The sequence below is a fragment of the Amblyomma americanum genome, chromosome 1 (genome assembly GCF_052857255.1).
Source record: "Amblyomma americanum isolate KBUSLIRL-KWMA chromosome 1, ASM5285725v1, whole genome shotgun sequence".
NCBI classification, from domain to species: Eukaryota; Metazoa; Arthropoda; class Arachnida; order Ixodida; family Ixodidae; genus Amblyomma; species Amblyomma americanum.
In genome coordinates, this window is record NC_135497.1 from 15,538,292 (window position 1) to 15,557,545 (window position 19,254).

Below are 19,254 nucleotides of genomic sequence, written 5' to 3' on the forward strand. Positions count from 1 at the left end.
GGTGGATCTTGCTTAGCATGTTTAGATTCGGGAACGTTCCCGTTTGTAGCTGTCTCCAATAGACCGCTTCCTGCTGGTGGAGATTTTTGTGAGGTGGGGGATATCTAATCCTGACCCGCTTATATTAATTCAGAATTTTTTAGCATCCTAAGGGCACTGGTTCCGCGTCAGGCTGCTCGAGGCTGGTTTGGTTGGAGGCTCGCTTTGTAAGCTCTCGAGCTCTCCTATCCGCCTTCATTATTTGTAACTTCTCGGTATAGAATGCAGTCGTCAGCGAACAATCGAATATGCACTGGTGGGTTAACAACTTGAACAATATCATTGACATACAAAACGAAAAGCAGAGGGCCTAAAGCACTTCCTTGGGGAACGCCAGGTGAAACTGGAAGAGAGCCCGAACGTTGTCCACCCACTTCAACAAACTGTTTGCGGTCTTTTAAGTATGCAGTAATCCATGTTACTAAAATATCAGGAATGCCAATTTCTTTCATTATAAAAATTAGTTCGTCATGAGGAACTTTGTCAAATTCTTTGCTAAAATCCAAAAAAGATTGTATCGATTTGGCCTTTATTATCTATGCAGGAAGCAAATGAATTTATTACTGTAATTATCTGTGTTACCGTCGAGAATCATTTTCTGAACTCGTGCTGGAAGCTAGTTAGCACGAGATTTTTTCTAAAAATTCGTTCATACATGTGCCACTATACGTTCTTACAGCACTATAGCGTTCTTACGCCACTATACGTTCTTATAGCTTACAGCACGGGGACGTCAATGATATGGGACGGTAGTTCTGCAAATGAACACGGTCTCCTTTTTTATAAACGGGAACAATTCGGGCCGTCCTCCAATCATCAGGTATTTTTCCTATTGACATTTAAGCGTGAAAAATTATCACAAAGGATTTAGCCAAAGTTTGGGCATAGCGTCGCAGAAATGTGTTTGGAATGTTGTCAGGGCCACATGACGTTTTGATTTTCAGGTTCAGTAACATGGAAAAGACACCAGGGTAAGAAATAAAATTCACTTCGGCGGGATAATACACTGGGCTGTTTTCGGTACATGTGCTCGGGGCAGAAAATACACTTTGAAAATTTGAAAATGACTGTTAAAATGCTGAGCAATAGCCTTTGGATCACATACTGTAGTGTTATTCAGCGAAATTTCTCTGACTGCTTTCTTTTTTTCTCTAATATAATCCCAAAACTTACTTGGCTCGGTTTTTATAGAGTTTTGAAGGGATGTGTTGAAGAAATAATCTTTTGAATCACGCAAGGCACGTGCTAGATTCTCCAGCAATTCCTTGAGCACTTCAGGATCTGCGCGTTTCTCTTGTGCCGTTTCACCCTGCGCCTCATTTGAATTATATTGCATGTCATCCATGGGGTTTCCTCTTTCTTTTTTGGGCCTGCTTAGTACAAATGTTTTGATACAATATAAACACGTTTTTTTTTAAAACTGTCCCAGAGTGCGCAGACATCGGCATAATCGAGATCAACAAGGCAGGTTTCCAGTTGTTCAATCACAGATGCGTCATTGGCACGCGAATAATCTTAAACTAACGTGGCCATGAGTTTCTTTTTTGTTTGCCGTACTAGAGGATATGAAGCACTAACCAAGTGGTGGTCAGACAGGCCTTCTTCCACAGAAGCAGTAACATTTCGAATTTCGCGAGGGACGAACAGCAAATCTAACAACGAATTCGTGGAACCGACTTTACGGGTTTGTTCCTGAACTCTTTGTGTCAGGTTGTGGGTAAGCATTATTTTAAACAACACGTTGGCTTGATTTGTGCAAGCACCGAGACACTCAAGAGGTTCTCAATCTATACCTGGCAAGTTGAAATCACCCGTTAATAAAATTATAATGTTTTGGTACTGTGAAATATGATTTTATAGTTTAGTTAAGTGGTCGGTTCCAGAACTAGGAGGCCTATAAAGAGCATGTAAAACAATGTTTTGTCCTTAACAGGAGAGTTTCACACATAAAGATTCAATATCATGTACGTCATCGTGCAAAACAGCTTCAATATGTTTCCTAATTAGGACAGCCACTCCACCACCCCTAGATTCCCTGCCTTTTCGAAATACAGTGTAAGAAGGAGGGAAAACGTCCTCATCATTCACATCACTGTGAAGTCATGTCTCAGTAATCACTGTAAAATGCGGATCATGATGTAATAGCATTATTTCGAGCAAGTCTGCCTTATTAACTAAACAACGCGCGTTAATGTTTATTATGCGCATATATTTGCTCTGATCTGGCAACCCGCGTCATGCCTTGTCCTGCTGATCTACTCTCTTATCCCAGTAGACTATCTTTACGCGTTTATTTTGTGATTTATCTAAAAAAAGCCTATCTTTGTCCACTCTTAGCTTGCCATTAATAAGGTAGCACATGGTATGTCTGTGAAATATTTAAATAAAGAGCACATTGCATCGAGATATACATATTCAGGGCATCAATATCGGCATAACGATTAAAAATTTATGTCACGAGGGAAAGGCACATAAGCGAGTTGACTTAGTACAGTAGAGAAAAAATTTATATATTATTACTCTTCTCTAATTACAGTTCATCACAGATGCTTAAAATTAACGGCAGATTATAGGGTAGCATTTGTCTGCCGTAGTTAGTTCGCGTTCCCGGTAAAGACCAATTGTCTCCAATGCGCAATTTGCATGGGCGTTCTCTACATATGAATGCAGTGCCTTGATTAATGTTTGATGTTTAATTTTTGCGCAACAGGACAGAGTACAATTGCACAATAGGTATAATGTGTAATGCCTCAAAGACAGGTTTGGTGTGAGCATCATTTGGAATCTTGCTAATTGCTCAAACTGCTTTTTTTGTAGTACATGGAGTTTTGTACTATTGCAGACAGTGGTTGTACCCGAGACTAAGAAACAATAATTTATTACACTGGTGAACAATCAGTCGTATAAAAGTTTGCTATTGAATTTCCTCTTGAACGATTTGATTAGATCCCGAATTTTAGCTCAGAAGATACCAGCTGAATTTTGCTGTTCCCACCAGTGAGCCATTCTAGTGTGCTGCTTTAGCTTCACTAGCCTAGCCCCATTGGTCCTCGGCTCTGCTCGCCTAGTACAGGCAGCACCCCAGGCTCCGCTGTTTTGCTCCATCGACACCTTCCATATTCTATTGTTACTGAAAGATAAAAGCGGCGATTTCAACCACGCAGCTGCTGCACGCGCGGCGGATGCGCTACGCCATCGGTGACATCGCGTGTGTACTAGGAGGACAAAAGTGGGCCGGAAAGTCTCTTTGTGGTGGTTATATCACCTGATTTAACCACCGCTTATGAAGGTAGGCAGTATTGTGGTGTCGAGGAAGCGGCCAATAATGCGGCTATACGCATTTCAGCTGTCACCGCAGACTATATGTCCCCATTAGTCTACATGCATGTTTGATTTGTAGAAAATGTACCTTCTGGCCCCCGAGTGCAATGCATGTCGTACAAAGAAGGGCAGTCGCGAGAGGTAGTAATTTTTATATTAATGCGAAAACATTACTAGGCTATGTCGGCGAAAAGGTGTCCGCAACAGATGTCCGCAAAATGGAGAACCAAATGTAATAGATGTCTAGATTTCAGAGCTACTGCGACCGTAAGCAAAATGTAATAGATATCGAGATATCAGAGCTATTGCTCACTTTCCTTTCGTCAAAAATGTTTTCTTTCCCCAAAACACATGCTTTCGCAAGGTTGAGGTGCCCACAGAGATGCCGATATCTTAGAGCTACTGCGCCGTTTCCTTTCGTCAAAAACGTTTCGTTTCCTGAAAGAAAAAAACGAGTTGATTAGTAAAGTTAAGAACAATGATGGAAAGAGAGGCGCGGAGAGAGGCGGTGGCGGGGGGGGGGGGGGGGGCAAAACCGCGTCCGCCGAAGCGATGACGCTGGTTTGAGCAGCAGATACCGCTAGTGATAATAATAATAATAATTGGTTTTTGTGGAAAGGAAAATCGCGCAGTAGCTGTCTCATATAACGGCGGACACCGGAACCGCGCCGTAAAGGAAGAGATAAAGGAAGAAAGGAAGAAAGAGGTGCCGTAGCGGAGGGCTCCGGAATAATTTCGACCACCTGGGGATCTTTAACGTGCACTGACATCGCGCAACACACGGGCGCCTTCGCGTTTCGCCTCCATCAAAACGCAGCCGCCGCTGTCGGGTTCGAGCCCGGGAAATGCGGATCAGTAGCCGAGCGTCCTAACCACTGAGCCACCGCAGCGGGTGCAGATGAAATCTTAGCGATGCCGCCACTGGTTGACATGTGGTGGCAGTATTCCCGAATAAATTCACTAAAATTTTGAGCAAGCGTTCGTCATAGTGTATTTTGCATGGTGTCATAGCATTTCTCTTTCGATATAGCTCACGTGTTTTAGTCAAGTTGGAGGCTAACTTGCAACTGTGGTTCGGACCGATGGCGTATGCACCTTCAGGTGCATGCTTTAAGACGCGGCTGAGGTGTCCACCGAGATGCCGAGATCTGAGAGCTACTCCGTCCTTTTCTTTTCTCAAAAACCTTGCCTTTCCTCAAAACACATGCTTTAGCATTGCTCCACGTAAGCAGACTTAAGTGCCCTCAGAATTTTTTTGTGTCACACTTTATGGTGATTCCCTTGTAACGTAGAACGCATGCGAGAAGCAAATGAGGCGACTGCTTCCACGACAGCGTACTAACGAATGCTAAACAATGCGTAGCAGGCTCAGCGTCCTCAAGGCGGTATGTTAAAGGGGCTCTTAAGGGGGCTCTGATAAAGGTGCAGCATTCCAGGGATGTTAAAGAACGCCGCTTCATGAATATCTTTGAGCAAGAATATTTTTTAATTTGTTTAGAGAAGCAGAGTTATCTGTACCCAAATTATTAATTTTAGCGTCTTCGCGCTTTTCTCTCTCCTCTCGTCGCATTATTCTCGCTCAAAGGTCGGCTCTCCTCCGCCGACTCCACCGCCGACTCGCGCGGAAATCTCACGAGGGCCATAGCTTCCTGACCCGCCGGAGCGACGCCGCTAAAATGTCCGCGGCCATGTGGCAGCCTGACGCCTGAAAGAATCTTATCATTAGCCATCTCTGAAGAGGTTTACGCTGCAGCGTGCGACGGAGCAGGGCGCGCGCTTTAGAATGTCGCCGAAAAGCACTCGCCACTTTCGCACGCGATTGGGAGTTATCTCCTGCGTGTAGAAGTTCATTATATGGGTCAAGTGTATGACGAGAGAATGTAGTTTTATTTCGTTTATGTACTGTCCTCAGTAGATGTTTCAGAGCCCCTTTGAATATTGTTACGGCCGTAGGCTTGGACAAAGATGATGACGAAGCATGGTGTTTGTGTGTGTGGTGGATGAGGAGGACGAATTGCATTCGGGCGCTGGCCCTTTTTCTATGGCTCCTCTGCTCTCTCTTTCTGTATATATTAATCCCCTTCTGTAAATATATATTTCTACCCGTTACATTATTGTTGGAGGTTCTGCAGGTACCGCAACAGCCAAGACGGAACTTCGCAGTGGACTCCCTCTTCCAAGTTGTTGCACTATGCCACTCGAAGTAGAATTATGCACCCCCCCCCCCCCCCTGTCATTATTGCGCGCACCCACGCGACCCCGGCACCTTCTGTGTATAACACATGGTGTTGACGTGGAGGACTGGCTCGCGATGTACGAGCGTGTCAGCACACATAATCGGTGCAATCCTACCCTTGAGCTGGCTAACGTGATCTTCTACCTGAGGGGCACAGCGCATGTGTGGTTCGAGACGCATGAGGACGAGGTCATCAGTTGGGAGACCTGCAAGCAGAAGCTCCTGGACCTGTTCGGTAAGCTGCTCGGCCGACAGCTTGCTGCCACGAAGGAGCTCGCTTGCCGCGCAAAGATGTCGACGGAGTCTTACGTATCGCATATCCAGGACGTTGTAGCGCTATACTTGAAAGTAGACAGCACGATGTCCGAGAGTGACAAGGTGGGTCACGTCCTTAACGGCACCGCGGATGACGCCCTTAACCTCCTCGCTTATTGGGAGTGTGCGACGGTTGATGGGATCATTCAGGAATGCCGCCGCTTCGAAAACGCTAAGAGCCGCCACATCGCCCACCAGTTCACACGGATGCCGAATACAGCTGCAACTTGATCGTGCGTTGACCCGGCCCCACCTTGCTCTACGCCAACAGCTGAAAGCCTGACGCGGATTGTACATCTTTAACTGGACGTAACGTCACCTGCCGCTTTTCTGGCACTGGATCACGTCCAGACAACTTGTCTCTCTAATTCAAGTGTTCGTCTAGCCAGAATTCTGCGAATATAGGTCTGAAACCAGTGGCTCAATCAGTTCAGAAGATGCCAGCCGCGCTTCCCCGGTCCTCAATCCTCGCCCTACATACTATCCTCGCTGCCCCAACGCTGATGAATGGAGAACATCTGATGGCAGGCCTATCTGTTGTAACTGCTCTCGAGTTGGCCACATCTCTCGACACTGCCGAAGTCATTCAACATCGAACTACCACCGCTATCCGGAATCCATCTATTTCCGCCGCTCTTCTTGCCCGTCTAGACCGCCCTTCTCGAGCCCCTACGCTCAGACCCCTCTCATTAACCACTTGTCGTCACTCCGGTGCCGTCGCTCTCCATCGTTCCGGCCTCGCCGCCCATCGTCCCCTGCCTCGTACGCCCAATCTCATTCGAAAAACTGATGGCTTCAGCGTCTGGAGGTGATGCTGCTCCCGTGACCCGGCCCGAAAATCCTCCGGCTTTCTGCGCCAGACGCAACTTTATCGACGTGCACGTGAATGATGTGTTTGTCGCTGTATTGATCGATACCGGACAGCAGGTGCCAGTGATGTCTTCCATACTTCAGCATCACTTGCGCAAAGTGCTCACGTCTGCCCCCTCAGCAGTTGTCCGTGTGGCCGATGGCAGAACATCTCCAGTAGTTGGCATGTTCACTGCCCGTGTGTCCATCGCGGGACTCTATACTTCTCTTTAATTACTGTCCTTGCCGACTGCCCTCAAGACCTTATTCTCGGGGTTGACTTCCTCTCCGACCATTCCGCCATCATCGATTGCGCCTCAAATGCCGTCCAGCTCGACCTACCTCTTGCGCCGGAACCCACGACACCATTGTTCACCGAGTGTGTACTGCTGATTTTGTCGGTCGGGCACCTGAAGCCGCGACCTACATTTCCTTGTCCTCTGTCCCGCCTGTCCGTGACGGTGACTACATCGTTTCTCCCATTAAGGACATTATCCTGGCAAAAGCTCTTGTTCTTCCGCATGCAGTTGTCAGCATTTTAAAGAACCATACGTACCTTCCAGTTTTGAACTCTGCCGTTTACGTCCAGCCGCTTCCTCAAGGTAATATACTAACGACCCTCAGCCCAACATACGATTGCCACATCTCAGCTCTTACCACGTCCGTTCCGTCCTCTGCTAGTCGCCTAACGTCTACTGGAGCCAAGCCAGCCGACAAGTACTCGAAAATGGTAGGTCCCGACCTGTCACCTGCCCAAGCTCATAATCTTCAACGTGTCTTGGAGTCTTTCCGTGTTTGACAACCGCCCATTGGGCCGAACCTCCGTTGTTAAGCATAGAATAAACACAGGCGACTCCTCCCCTGTTCATCAGCGGTCGTACAGAGTCTCCAGTGCAGAACGAACCGTCATCCAACAGGAAGTTGACAAGATGGTAGACAAGGATATTACTGAGCCCTCCTCAAGTCCGTGGGCCTCTCCTGTCGTCTTAGTTAAAGAGAAGGATGGTACCTGGCGCTTTTGCGTCGATTACCGCCAACTCAACCGTATTACAAAAAAAAGACGTCTATCCATTCCCCGTAAAGACGATGCCCTGGACTGCCTTCATGGAGCCACCTAATTATCATCCATCTATCTTCGTTTCGGATATTGGCGGATTGATGTGGACGACATGGAACGTGAAAAAACGACCATCATTACTCCCGACTGTCTGTATCAGCTTAAAGTAATGCCGTTCGGTCTATGCAATGCTCCGCCCACTTTCGAGCGGATGTCATACTAGCTTATTCGAGGATTGATATGGTTAACATGTCTTTGTTACCTCGACGATGTCGTAGTCTTCTCGCCGTCCTTTGAAACTCATCTTGAAAGGCTTTCAGTGACCCTCGCCCTTTTTCTCGACCCCGGCTCCAGCTCAACTCCTCGAAGTGCCGATTCGGCCGCCGCCAGCTCACAATCCTCGGCCATCTCGTCGATGCGTAGGGAATACGCCCGGACCCGAATAAAATCCGCGCCATAAAAGATTTTCATATTCCCCAGTCTCGCAAGGATGTCAGCAGGTTTATTGGCCTTTGTTCATACTTTCGCCGCTTTGTTCAAAATTTCGCAGCTATCGCCAATCTTTCCACGCAGCTCCTTAACAATCTTCTTTTTACCTGGGGCCCAACCCAAGCGGAATCCTTTTCAACACTCATTACCTTGCTGACCACGCCATCTATTTTAGCCCATTTTGAGCCGTCAACCCCTACAGAAGTTCGCACCGACGCCAGCGGACACGGAATTGGTGCTGTGTTAGCACAGCGGCAGCACAGCTACGAACGCGTCATTGCATACGCCAGCCGTCGTCTTTCGGCCGGCGAGCGCAACTACTCCACCACTGAGCGTGAATGCCTGGCTCTCGTTTTAGCAGTTGCTAACTTGCGCACTTATCTCTTCGGCCATCCTTTCACCGTCGTGATCGATCGCCACGCCTTTTGCTGGTTTTCTTCTATCAAGGACCCCACAGGAGGTCTTGGTCGTTGGGCCTTGAGACTACAGAAGTACTCGTTCAGCGTATCACACGCTGGTAGCAAGGTTCGATTTAATGGGCGCAGTGTGTTCTTCGATGTTTCCTTAACACCAAAATGCCCACCTGAGTGGAAGAACTTGAGATTCTTAATGAAACTTTCGCGCCCTGTAAGCATGCTGCGTGCGAGATGATGTGCGGAACGATGATTAGCGAAACATGCACGCAGTGCTGCTGTTGAACCGCTTAATCTGGGGGACGAAGAGAGAGGGCGACGAGCCGTGTCTTGTTCTGCCATGAGAGCGGACACCCAGCCAGCTGAGAAAGGAGTGCGGATTCGCATAAAGCATCTACGTCTCCGCGGTATACTCTTGTGGAACACTTCCGCAGCTCGTTCCACTCTGCAGCAGCCAGCCGAGAGGATTGAGGAGTAACGGCACCCACAGGTGCACGTCTGCGCCCGATGTGCTGCGAATGAAGAAACTAGCGACTACGGCAACACAGGGAACCGACACGCAAATCAGTCCGGCGGCATTTAGCTTCACAGGACCGGCCGCACACAGACTACCAATAAAATGCACGTTCGTTGAGGATCATACTCTATATCTCCAACTAGCTGCACAAAAGATGGCGCTGCACACAGACTTCCAATAAAATGCACGTTCGCTGAGGATCATACTCTATATCTCCTGCTAGCTGCACAAAAGATGGCGCTGCATACAGACTTCCAATGAAATACACGTTCTCTGAGGATCATACTCTATATCTCCAGCTAGCTGCACAAAAGATAGCGCTGCACACAGACTTCCAATAAAATACACGTTCACTGAGGATCATACTTTATATCTCCAGCTAGCTGCACAAAAGATAGCGCGGCACACAGACTTCCAATTAAATACACGTTCTCTGAGGATCATACTCTATATCTCCAGCTAGCTGCACAAAAGATGGCGCTGCGGTCGAGTTCCACCGGACGGCGTCGTCCATGGTCCCATCGCTGTCAGAGGCCTGGGCGCTCTTCTGCGGTTGCCGCGCACGCAATCATTAAGTGCGCCGGAACGCCGGCATCCGTGGCCTGCATGCGATTCACGCGAGGAGACTGCGCGCCTCTACTGGAGAAGCGGTCGATGAACGCCCGAAAGCGCAGTTGGATACCAGCGGATAATGACGCGCGCTTGGCTCTCGTGACGGCGCAATACCGCCGCACGCACCGTAGTGCGAATGAACAAGCAATGGCGGCCTTCGCAGGCCGCAAAATGTCAGGATAAAGTAAGGCTCACCTAACCAATTCTGAAATGTATTTTTTTGCGGAACCACTTCCCGCCTCAGATTTGCGCGGGGCGCTTTTGGACTTCATGGGTCCGTTTTTTCCGCGAGGAATGCTCTTGAGACTATAGGAAAAATGTCGACTTCGAGTTTTCACGAAGTGCGTTCGGTGAAGGAGAAATTCAAAAATGTCCGCAAAATACAATCATTGGGCATCATTGAAATCAATTTGGAGCCCTCCACTAAGGGGACCCGTAACGTTGCTTTTTTTTATCGGAAACTAGCCTATCTCGACAGCGTGGAAAGCTTCCGAAGCAATAAGTGAAACTATGAGAAGCGTGATGAATAATTTTTAATGGTCGTGCATCTTTCCGCTGCTGAAGCGGCAAAAGAACGCACGACTATCATGCGCGAACTAGCGCTATCAACCGGATGTTGATTCTTGGAAACACTCATATATAAGCACATGGTGAGAAAAAATGCTGCAGATTAGCATTGCTAAGCACAGAATATGGTGCAAAATCAGGTTTTTGCAGGTACACGTACAACGCCACGTACACGTACCTCAAAGCGCAATTGAGGTGTCCACTGACCGTGGGAGCCAGTTATGCGCCTTTCCTTCCATCGAAATCAACGGAGTCTGCAACTTTGTCAACGCCAACGCCAATGAACACAAACACCGACGGTCTATAGCTTCAGTGCCGCGTTTCTGCTGCAACGTTGTGAATGCCAACGCATGCAGCGCACATCGCTCACTACCGCCACGTAGGTTAAAGCGCGACTAAGGTGTTCACTGACCCAGGGAGCCAGTTATGCACCTTTCCTTTCCTTTCGTGACTTTTCCACACAAATGGAAGTTGATGAATATGGCGACGTGCAACGCACAGCGCGAGAGTGTGTTGCCGTTTCATACGCGGCATGATCGGCAGTGGCGGCAGCCAGTGCCGTTCTGAACGGCTGTGTCTTGAAATGCTTCTAACTGGAAACAGCCCATCGGCCGTTGGCTGAGGTCTCCCGACACCTGAAGTTGGCACGGACTCGTACGAAGTTGTCCTCCCTCGACTCCCTTCCGGTAATGTCCTCAACACCGTCTTTTTGCAGGCTGACCTCAAGGGTCGCCCGTAGCGCGCTCCCGACTTCCGAGACGCGCTCGCGCAGTTTCTGGACCTCCGCGAGGTTCTGTGGTTGGTGGTGCGTGACATTCTTATGAATGGTTACCTGCCAGAGCAGTTCCTCAAAACAGAAGCTTATTGACAAAGCAGAGCTGCACGTAAAAGGTCTAAAATGTATCGTGTTTGACCCGGATACCAATAACTTCAAGCTTAAGCTTCTTTAGCTCTCGCGCTATATGGAGCACCGGATGATTGTGGAAGCTTTGGAGACGTTTGAAACTGCACAAACTATCGAGCGTGAAAAGTACCGGTGCCTCAGAATGGAGCACACGAAAAAAGCGAACCGTGAAATCTCCCTCACGCTTAAAGCGGCCATGACAGCCTATTTTCACGCATGCCCGGCTTATCGCATTTAATTCTCAACACGTTAAATTAAAATTCCCCCAAGTTTCAGTTGATTCTGTGCAGTAAATATTTTAAAACGAGTTTTTTCTCTTTCTTATGTGAACTGCTTGCTGGTATGGCAACCTCTGATCGCGGACGTCACAGGGGCATACCCGCCCCGCGTCGTCTGCTGCGCGCTTTTGAGGTGCTTGCATGCACGCCATAGACGGCGGTCTCTCGAAAAGTTTTCTTTTTTAGCTTAGGGAAATAAAATGCATTTTCCTTGTTTTCTTTTCGGAAACCTTCAACTTAGTACGCGACCTGAGTGATCCTTGGGAAAGCGGACTTCCTCGTGGCGCCCACTTTCCGATTGTTGAGGAAACAGAAATCGATGGACCACTGCTTTATTATTTACGCCCAGAAACATGTTAATTCTATGTTATTAGTGTGGTCTCTTTTGAACAGTCAAGTGCTCCCGTATGTGAAAAGTGGCACGTGCCGTGCATGCCTTCGCCGATGTGCTTCGTGAGTGCCGCGGAGTTTTGTGGCTGGCTACCAATTTTTTGTCCGCTATTCATCGGCTCGATAATTAAGCTCAGAATATCACAAGGTGGCACTGGAGCAACCCTGAAGTACGAAAGGAGGAGGGAAAAGTGCCGAATGAGACGACTTCCCCGCTGCATATGTGCAGAAGTACTTGCTGTTGGGCTAGTTGGTTCATCATAAAGTTGAGTGGCGCAAGGGAACGAACAGGAAGACACAGAACCCTTTTGCAGGAACCAAGCCACTTGCAAAACCCTACGTGACTCGAATTGTGATCCCATGCGGGCCTCCGCTGTGTCTTCGTTGTAACCGTGTGGGCCAAGTACGGCGTTAGTGTCGTACGCCTCGATGCACCCAGTGCCGACGCTTTGGGCCCACAGTAGAAAATGGTGTCATGAGTTATGCTGACAGGGTACGCCAGGGAATTTTGACACATCAGGATGAAGTGGTGTCAGAACACGTTATGGATGTGTCGAATGTTGTGGAAGCGTCGGGTGAACATAGTCATGAGCTCCCAGCAGAAGATGGGCCAAAGATTTCTGCACCAAATAACGGCAAGGGACCGCCTGCAAGTACGGACAAACAGGAATCTCCGTCTCCGGACCCAAAGCCACCGGACCCGCTGCCTGGTCCTGCTACATTGAGTCCTGTGCTTGCTGCTCAGAAGCCATCTGTCACCCAGTGATCACGAGAGCTAAACACCCATTCAGTAGAGTCAGTGGAGGCGCTACAGCCAGTGAATGTGCGACACGTCTTCTTCGCCTGCGATGCCACTTCGTCGCCGGAGTGCAGCAGTGTGTCGCCTGAAGTATCAGCCGCTAGTGTGTTCGGTGCCCCGTCGGCTGTCAGCGTGGTTGCGAGCGGCGTGGTCCACTCGGCTTCATGGACCGGCCTTGGCTCTTTCGCAAGAGGCGATGAACAACAGCGAATTTTTGAAGCGTCCTGCCGATGATGAGGTGTGTGTTGGTTGCGATGAGCAGAAGGCACCTGTTTGGTGGCATTGGGAAGGGTAACCTCAAAACGAATGGCCATGTCTGCCCTACAGGCCGCTGATTTGCAGGCGGGCCACCCCAGTACAGGGGTGGCGTTTAGTAAGACAAGAACCAGAAATGGCTGGTGTCGCAGCATTTCAGGTCGCTATCCTTAACATTAGGGGTTTGCGTAACTGTGGAAGACAACAACAGTTCCGGCATCATTTAAAGAAATGGGGTGTGAGTGTGGCAGCTATCCAGGAAACCAAGCTATCTTTGATGAGCAGACTGAAGCTGCTCTCGTGCCTATTTTGTCAGAATTCAATGTTATCGTTTATCACTCGAGAGGCTTATCACGAGGGTGCATGCTATTCCTGGCCAACACACTGGGGATTACTACCGTGTCGTATCGCACAGATGACCGGCGACTTATCTGCTGTGACCTCGCAATTTCGGGTGTACAGGTGCCCCAAAAGTAATACGGAGCACGCGAGCGGCGGCCGAAATGGAAAAAACTGCATGCCAGCGCGCTCTATCAGCAGATGCGCAGTAAAGAGCGAGGGTACGTAGGCACATCCGGCTGACCCATCTCGACAACTTGATGCTCGCGTTATCGCCGCCACGGGCGAAGCTATGCTGCTACCGTCACTGCTCGCCAGGGGCGCTTTCAATACATGATGTTTGTTCGCGCCGTGTAGAATGTTCGGCAGCTTGCGCTTTTTGCTTTTTCAGGAATGCCACCATATTCAACCTGCGGGTACCGCCGTGGCTCGCTCTTCGCTTCGCAGCGAGTTTGTGACAATGAAAACAGAGAAAACTTCAGGAAGGACGCAGAACGGAAAGACGACACGCGGAGCTAACAACTGATCGTCTTCCCTGTCTGCGTCCTTCGTGAAGCTGTTTTTATTGGGATGAATGACGAACTAGCTCATGATGTGTTCTGCGGGTTTGCGCGCGAGCTATAGAATACAAACGCTCGTCGATCGCTTTGGCAAGTGTGGTCAACTTTTTCTTGGCGCAAGGAAGCGTATGAAAAAATGATAGCATGCATGTGTTGTCTTCGTTATCTTCATTATAAAGATAGGGCCTCAAGAGTATAGCAGTTGAGCTAAATAAGGATCACTTCCCTCAGCACAGATTTGTTTTTTTACACTGGATGAAAAAAAAAAAACAGAACACGAGGTTGTCGCTTATTCAGTCGTCCGCGATCGGCTATATTTTGCGAACATGTAAGAAAAAAAGGGCAACAGGGTGGTGTCGATTAAAAAAAAATCTTTCAAAGGCACTTTTTATGCAAACTGAAACTTTAATGCCGGGTAAAGCTCCCGCTCACGCTGATGATATCGGCCATGCGCCGAGGAAGGGACTCGTATAAAGAGTCGACGTATCCGGGTTGCTCTCGGAGGTTGTCCCACTCCGTCTTGACTGCCTCCCAGAGGTCATCTGGACGCGTGCTGTGATTCATACGCGACAGACTACTTTTCAAAGTTCCCCAAACGTTCTCAATGATGTTTATATGGGCGCCTTTTGGAGTCCACTCCAATAGCTGCACAGCCCGTTCCTCAAGCAGGGCCTTCACAACTCGCGCAGTGTGGACGGGGCTGTAGTCTTGCTGCAGGAGGAATATTCCATCTTTAAACGGCCCGTCCAACGCGCACGGGATGAGATGGTGGTCCAGGACGTCGCAGTAGCTGGCTCCGTTAAACTTTGATGGCAGTCTAACAAGGGGGCCGAGGCCTTCTGCACTGACAGATCCCCAGACGTTCACGGCACAACGACCACTGCTGACTACTTGCGTCGTGAAGCCGGGTAGGTACCTATGTGCGAAAAAATAACGCGTTGATCAGCTCCCACGCAATATATATTTAAAAAGACTAATTTAACTCAAAAACTCGATTGTCAGGCCAGGGGTAAAAGAAAACCCCTTTTTGGCTCATAAAACTTAAATAACTGCTGCAAGAGGACTAGCGAAGAAAAACAGTTTCATTTCTCTACTTATACGCGCACATGGCTTACTGTGCTTTAGACCGCTGTGCTCTTTACTTCACACAAATCAGTCTTATTCGGACATACCTGCAATTGCATGGACGCCAAACACGCCGCTGCTGGTCCCATCTTGAAGAGAATGTTGACTCATCTGTAAAGATCACTTGTCGCCAGTCGTCCACAGTCCACTGCTCATGGGCGCGAGCAAATGCAAAGCGCTGTTCCCTTAGTCTTACCGTCAAATACGGTTTCTGCGCAGCCACACATCCACCTAATCCGGCTTCCTGGAGACGGTTTCGAATGGTGCTCAGACTGATGTCTAGGCCGAGGGTATCTCGAATTTCTTTTGCACTTTGAAAACGATCCGCAACGACTGCAGCGACGATCAGTTGGCCAGCCTCAGCCGAAGTGCACCGCTCGCGACCTGGACGGGGAGCATCGCCAAGGCGGCCGCCTTCATCCCTTTAAGCTTGTATTATACGATTAACTGCAGTCATCGACCTTCCAGTCCTGCGGCATATTTTCCGTTGCGGTACACCCTGCGCGCACAGAAGAACAATTTCGCGCGGTACACCCTGCGCGCACAGAACAATTTCGCGCCTAACTTCCAATGGAACTCGGGGCGGCATTTTTCGTCAAATGGGGATTTCCGCAACGTTAGTTGATTTATATATATATATATATATATATATATATATATATATATATATATATATATATATATATATATATATATATATATATATATATATGTACGTGTGTGTGTGTGTGTGCGCGCGTGTGGGCGTGTCTTGCAAAAGGCGTCTAGCCTTCTCATCGATTATCAAGGCGATAGCATGAACGAAGCCAGCTCCTGCGACGTTCTCGACCACCATCCTATATGACTCGGACGGCCTTTTTAACGATGATGTAGTCTTCCAGCATCAAGACTATAGTGCCGTCCACATTGCGCGAGTCATGAATGTCTTGCTGGAAGAACGGGCTGTGCTGCTGTTGGAGTGGACGCCAAAGGACGCCGATTTGAAAACTGAGGTCGTTTGGTGAACGTTGGAAAGCAATCTATTTCGTATCAGCCTCAGAAAGAGTCCAGATGACCTTTGGGTGGGAGGCTGTAAGAATATATGGGACAACCTCCGAAAGCGACGTCGACTCCTTCTACGAGTCTGATGATAATGGATTTTTATGTAGCAAGAGCATCTGTGGCCAAAGAGCGCCAAGGCACAAAGTTGTTTGTTCTACTCAAGGTGGGGTTAAAGACCCATTTTCCAAGCATTTCATCCTAAAGAAGCCGAGCACCAGGCAGGGGAAAGCTAGTACCGTATCACCGGTGGGTACCAAGCGGCGCTGGGGATCGAACCCTGCACCCCCCGCATGCGAGGCGGATGCTCAAACGACTATAGACCACCGCTGCGGTGCTTATAAGAATCTCTTTTTTGGCACTTGGCCTGTCGTCAACCTGCGGGGGGGTCTTTACCGGTTATGAAACAGTTGAGTTTGCATAAAACGGCCCCTTTGGAGGCTTTTTTTTAACTGTTTCCTTCCTGCCACTCATTCCTACATTTATTCGTTTAACTTTTTGTTCACTAGTGTAAGGAAGTCAATTTGTCTTGAAGAAATTGGTCTGGAGTTATTAGCCCACTTGCTATGTTTTGAGCACCTATTTTTATCAAAGACAGCACCTGCATGCCATTGTTTTCTTTTTTTTCATGCGTTCCCTAGAGCGAAGCAAAATTTACACCGCATTTAGGAAAGCGTTACACGAGAGTTTGTAATCGTCAGCGCACAAACTCTCCACCAAGTGAAGCGCAAGCTTCGGCTGTCACGCAGACAAACATGATAAAATTCCTGATGAAGCATAAGGCGCACGGTGCCGACGGCAAACATTTATGCATGGCCCGGACGAACGACAAAGCCTTGCATGCGTTATTGAAAGCGCCCCTGGCGAGCAGAGACGGTAGCAGCATAGCTTCGCCCGCGGCAGCGATAACGCGAGCATCAAGTTTTCGAGATGGGTCAGCCGGATGCGCCGACGCCCCCTCGCTCTTAGCGGCACATCTGCTGACAGAGCGCGCTGGCATGCAGTTTTTTTCATTTCGGCCACCGCTCGCGTGCTCCGTATTACTTTTGGGGCACCTTTACAGTGGCGAATTATTTGTGTTCATGCCCCTGTTAAGCAGCGTGATCGAAGGCTATTTTTCCTGTCACTAGTCGAATAGATTTGTACGGATCGTAAAATTATGCTAGTGGGTGATTTCAATTGTGTTTGTCGGGATGAAGACCGAGCAGTGTTAAGTAAGCGTTATCACCATAGTGCTTATTTACTTACTGATTTGGCATGCGAGTACAACCTGGTGGATGTTGGGCAAGATAAGGGACATACCATCCATTTCTCATTTTCAGTGCTCCTCTAGTGCTCGGCTTGACAGTATTTACGTCTCAGCAGACTTGGTAGCCAGCGGTTTTGGTTACTGAGTGCGGCTCATATTATTCAGTGATCACTGCACGGTGTCTTTTCAGATAGGGAGGTGCAGTTGGCGCACACTCCATCCTCGATGGGAGCTGTGGAAGTTGAATAGCTGCCTGCTCTAAGATGAAATCTTCAAACTTGCTGTATCTAATTGGTTGAAGGACACGTGGTCACGCGGTGACCTCTCAGTTTTGCAAAAATGGGACTTATTTAAAGAAGAAACAAAAAACATTGCTATTGAAGCCTCAGCAAGAATCGCGTTTTTGAAGAGACATCACCTTCGAGAGCTCGGCTGAACTTTGGTTGAGCTACATGAGTTGGAGAGGATTAACCTAGGTACCTATCTAGAAGATATCACTGCCGAAAAAGCAGAGCTTCAGCAGTTTGAAACCGAAAGATACAGGGGGGCCTTCTTAAGGTCTAGGTCCCGTAGGTTTCTTGATGAGCAACCACCTCGTCCGGCCCTGAATGATGAAAGGCAGACTGCTCTTGCTAAAGAAATATCGGAAATTGTGTATGGTCGTTGCACATACAGCGATGGTCCCGGTATTACTGATGCATTCTTTGACTATTATCGGAAGCTGTATGGGGGTTGTACGGGCATAAATGTAAGATCATATTGCAGTCGCTTATTCGAAGCCTTTCCTCGACTTGACGATGAGCAGTGTGCTGTATCGCAGGGGCGTATCACTTTAGACGAAATTAAGTCTGCAATTTCTGACCTGACAGCTCAGACATCTCCTGGGCCAGATGGTATTACTAGCGAGTTCTAGAAAACGTTTTCCACTTGTCTAGCGCCTGTTTTGATAGAGGTTTTCCAGGATTCTTACGATTTTGGTTTTTTGCCTCCACTTTCTGATCTGGGCACACTATGTTAATTACAAAAAGCACAGATTCAAATCGGTTGAAAACAGTTGAGGGATATCGTCCAATTTGCCTCTGTAATGTTGATTACAAACTTTTTGCAAAGGTTCTTTGAAATCGCCTGCAGCTAGTTGTCGCTGACTTGATAGGCACTCATCAGGTCTGCGGTATCAGAGGCCGCAGCATCCAAACCCATATTCATATTGCACGTTCAGTATTCGAGACAGTATCAGATGAGACTGGACAAGTAGCTCTATTTCAGATTGACCTTGGCAAGGCATTTGATAAAGTTCGTCGCGATTTCTTTTTGCGGTTTTAGAGCATGCAGATATTGGAGTTGTTTTACTTAGGGGCATAAGACTCTGCTATAAGGAGTCCTATACAAGGCTGATTGTTACCCAATAGCTAACCAAGCTTATTCCATTCAAATTATCTGCTCGCCAAGGCTTTCCATTATCGCCTTTGTTGTTTTCCCTACATCTTGAACCCCTTTGCCTCATGATTGCAGAAAGAAAACCAGCGCAAAAGACGGAGACACAGAATATGCAATCATGTACCGACTCGCCCAGCACACCACTCTACCCTTTGCCTCAGTATTATTAACTGCACATCTATCTGTGGTTTCTCCTTGGCGCAGTGTGAAATTAAGATTTTAGCCTATGCAGATGGTGTCGCCCTCGTTTGTTCTGATAAAAAGAGTGTGCTTGAGGCATTACATTTGACTGAACAGTCTTGAGAGGTATCAAGTGCGGCTATTTATTTAGATAAATTCAAGTGTTTTGGTTGGGTCATTGCGGTTGGGTCATTGGACTGCAATATGATCTTAAATTTATGCCCGCACAACCCCCAAACAGCTAACGATAATAGTAAAAAGCATCAATGACGCCAAGTCATTTTG

General features: G+C 48.1%; 2 long non-coding RNA genes across 2 annotated transcripts in view; one reads left to right on the forward strand and one right to left on the reverse strand.

Annotated features, from left to right (window-relative positions):
- LOC144130824 (uncharacterized) overlaps positions 1 to 19,254 on the forward strand; it is a 248,841-nt gene that overhangs the window by 143,462 nt on the left and 86,125 nt on the right. The gene's annotated exons all lie outside the window — the stretch shown is intronic.
- LOC144130787 (uncharacterized) overlaps positions 15,111 to 19,254 on the reverse strand; it is a 52,023-nt gene continuing 47,879 nt past the window's right edge. The window contains exons 3-4 of the long non-coding RNA XR_013314221.1: positions 15,262 to 15,564; positions 15,111 to 15,176 (exon numbers count right to left, since the gene is read on the reverse strand). This is a non-coding gene — a long non-coding RNA (uncharacterized LOC144130787). The remainder of the gene's footprint in view (positions 15,177 to 15,261; positions 15,565 to 19,254) is intronic.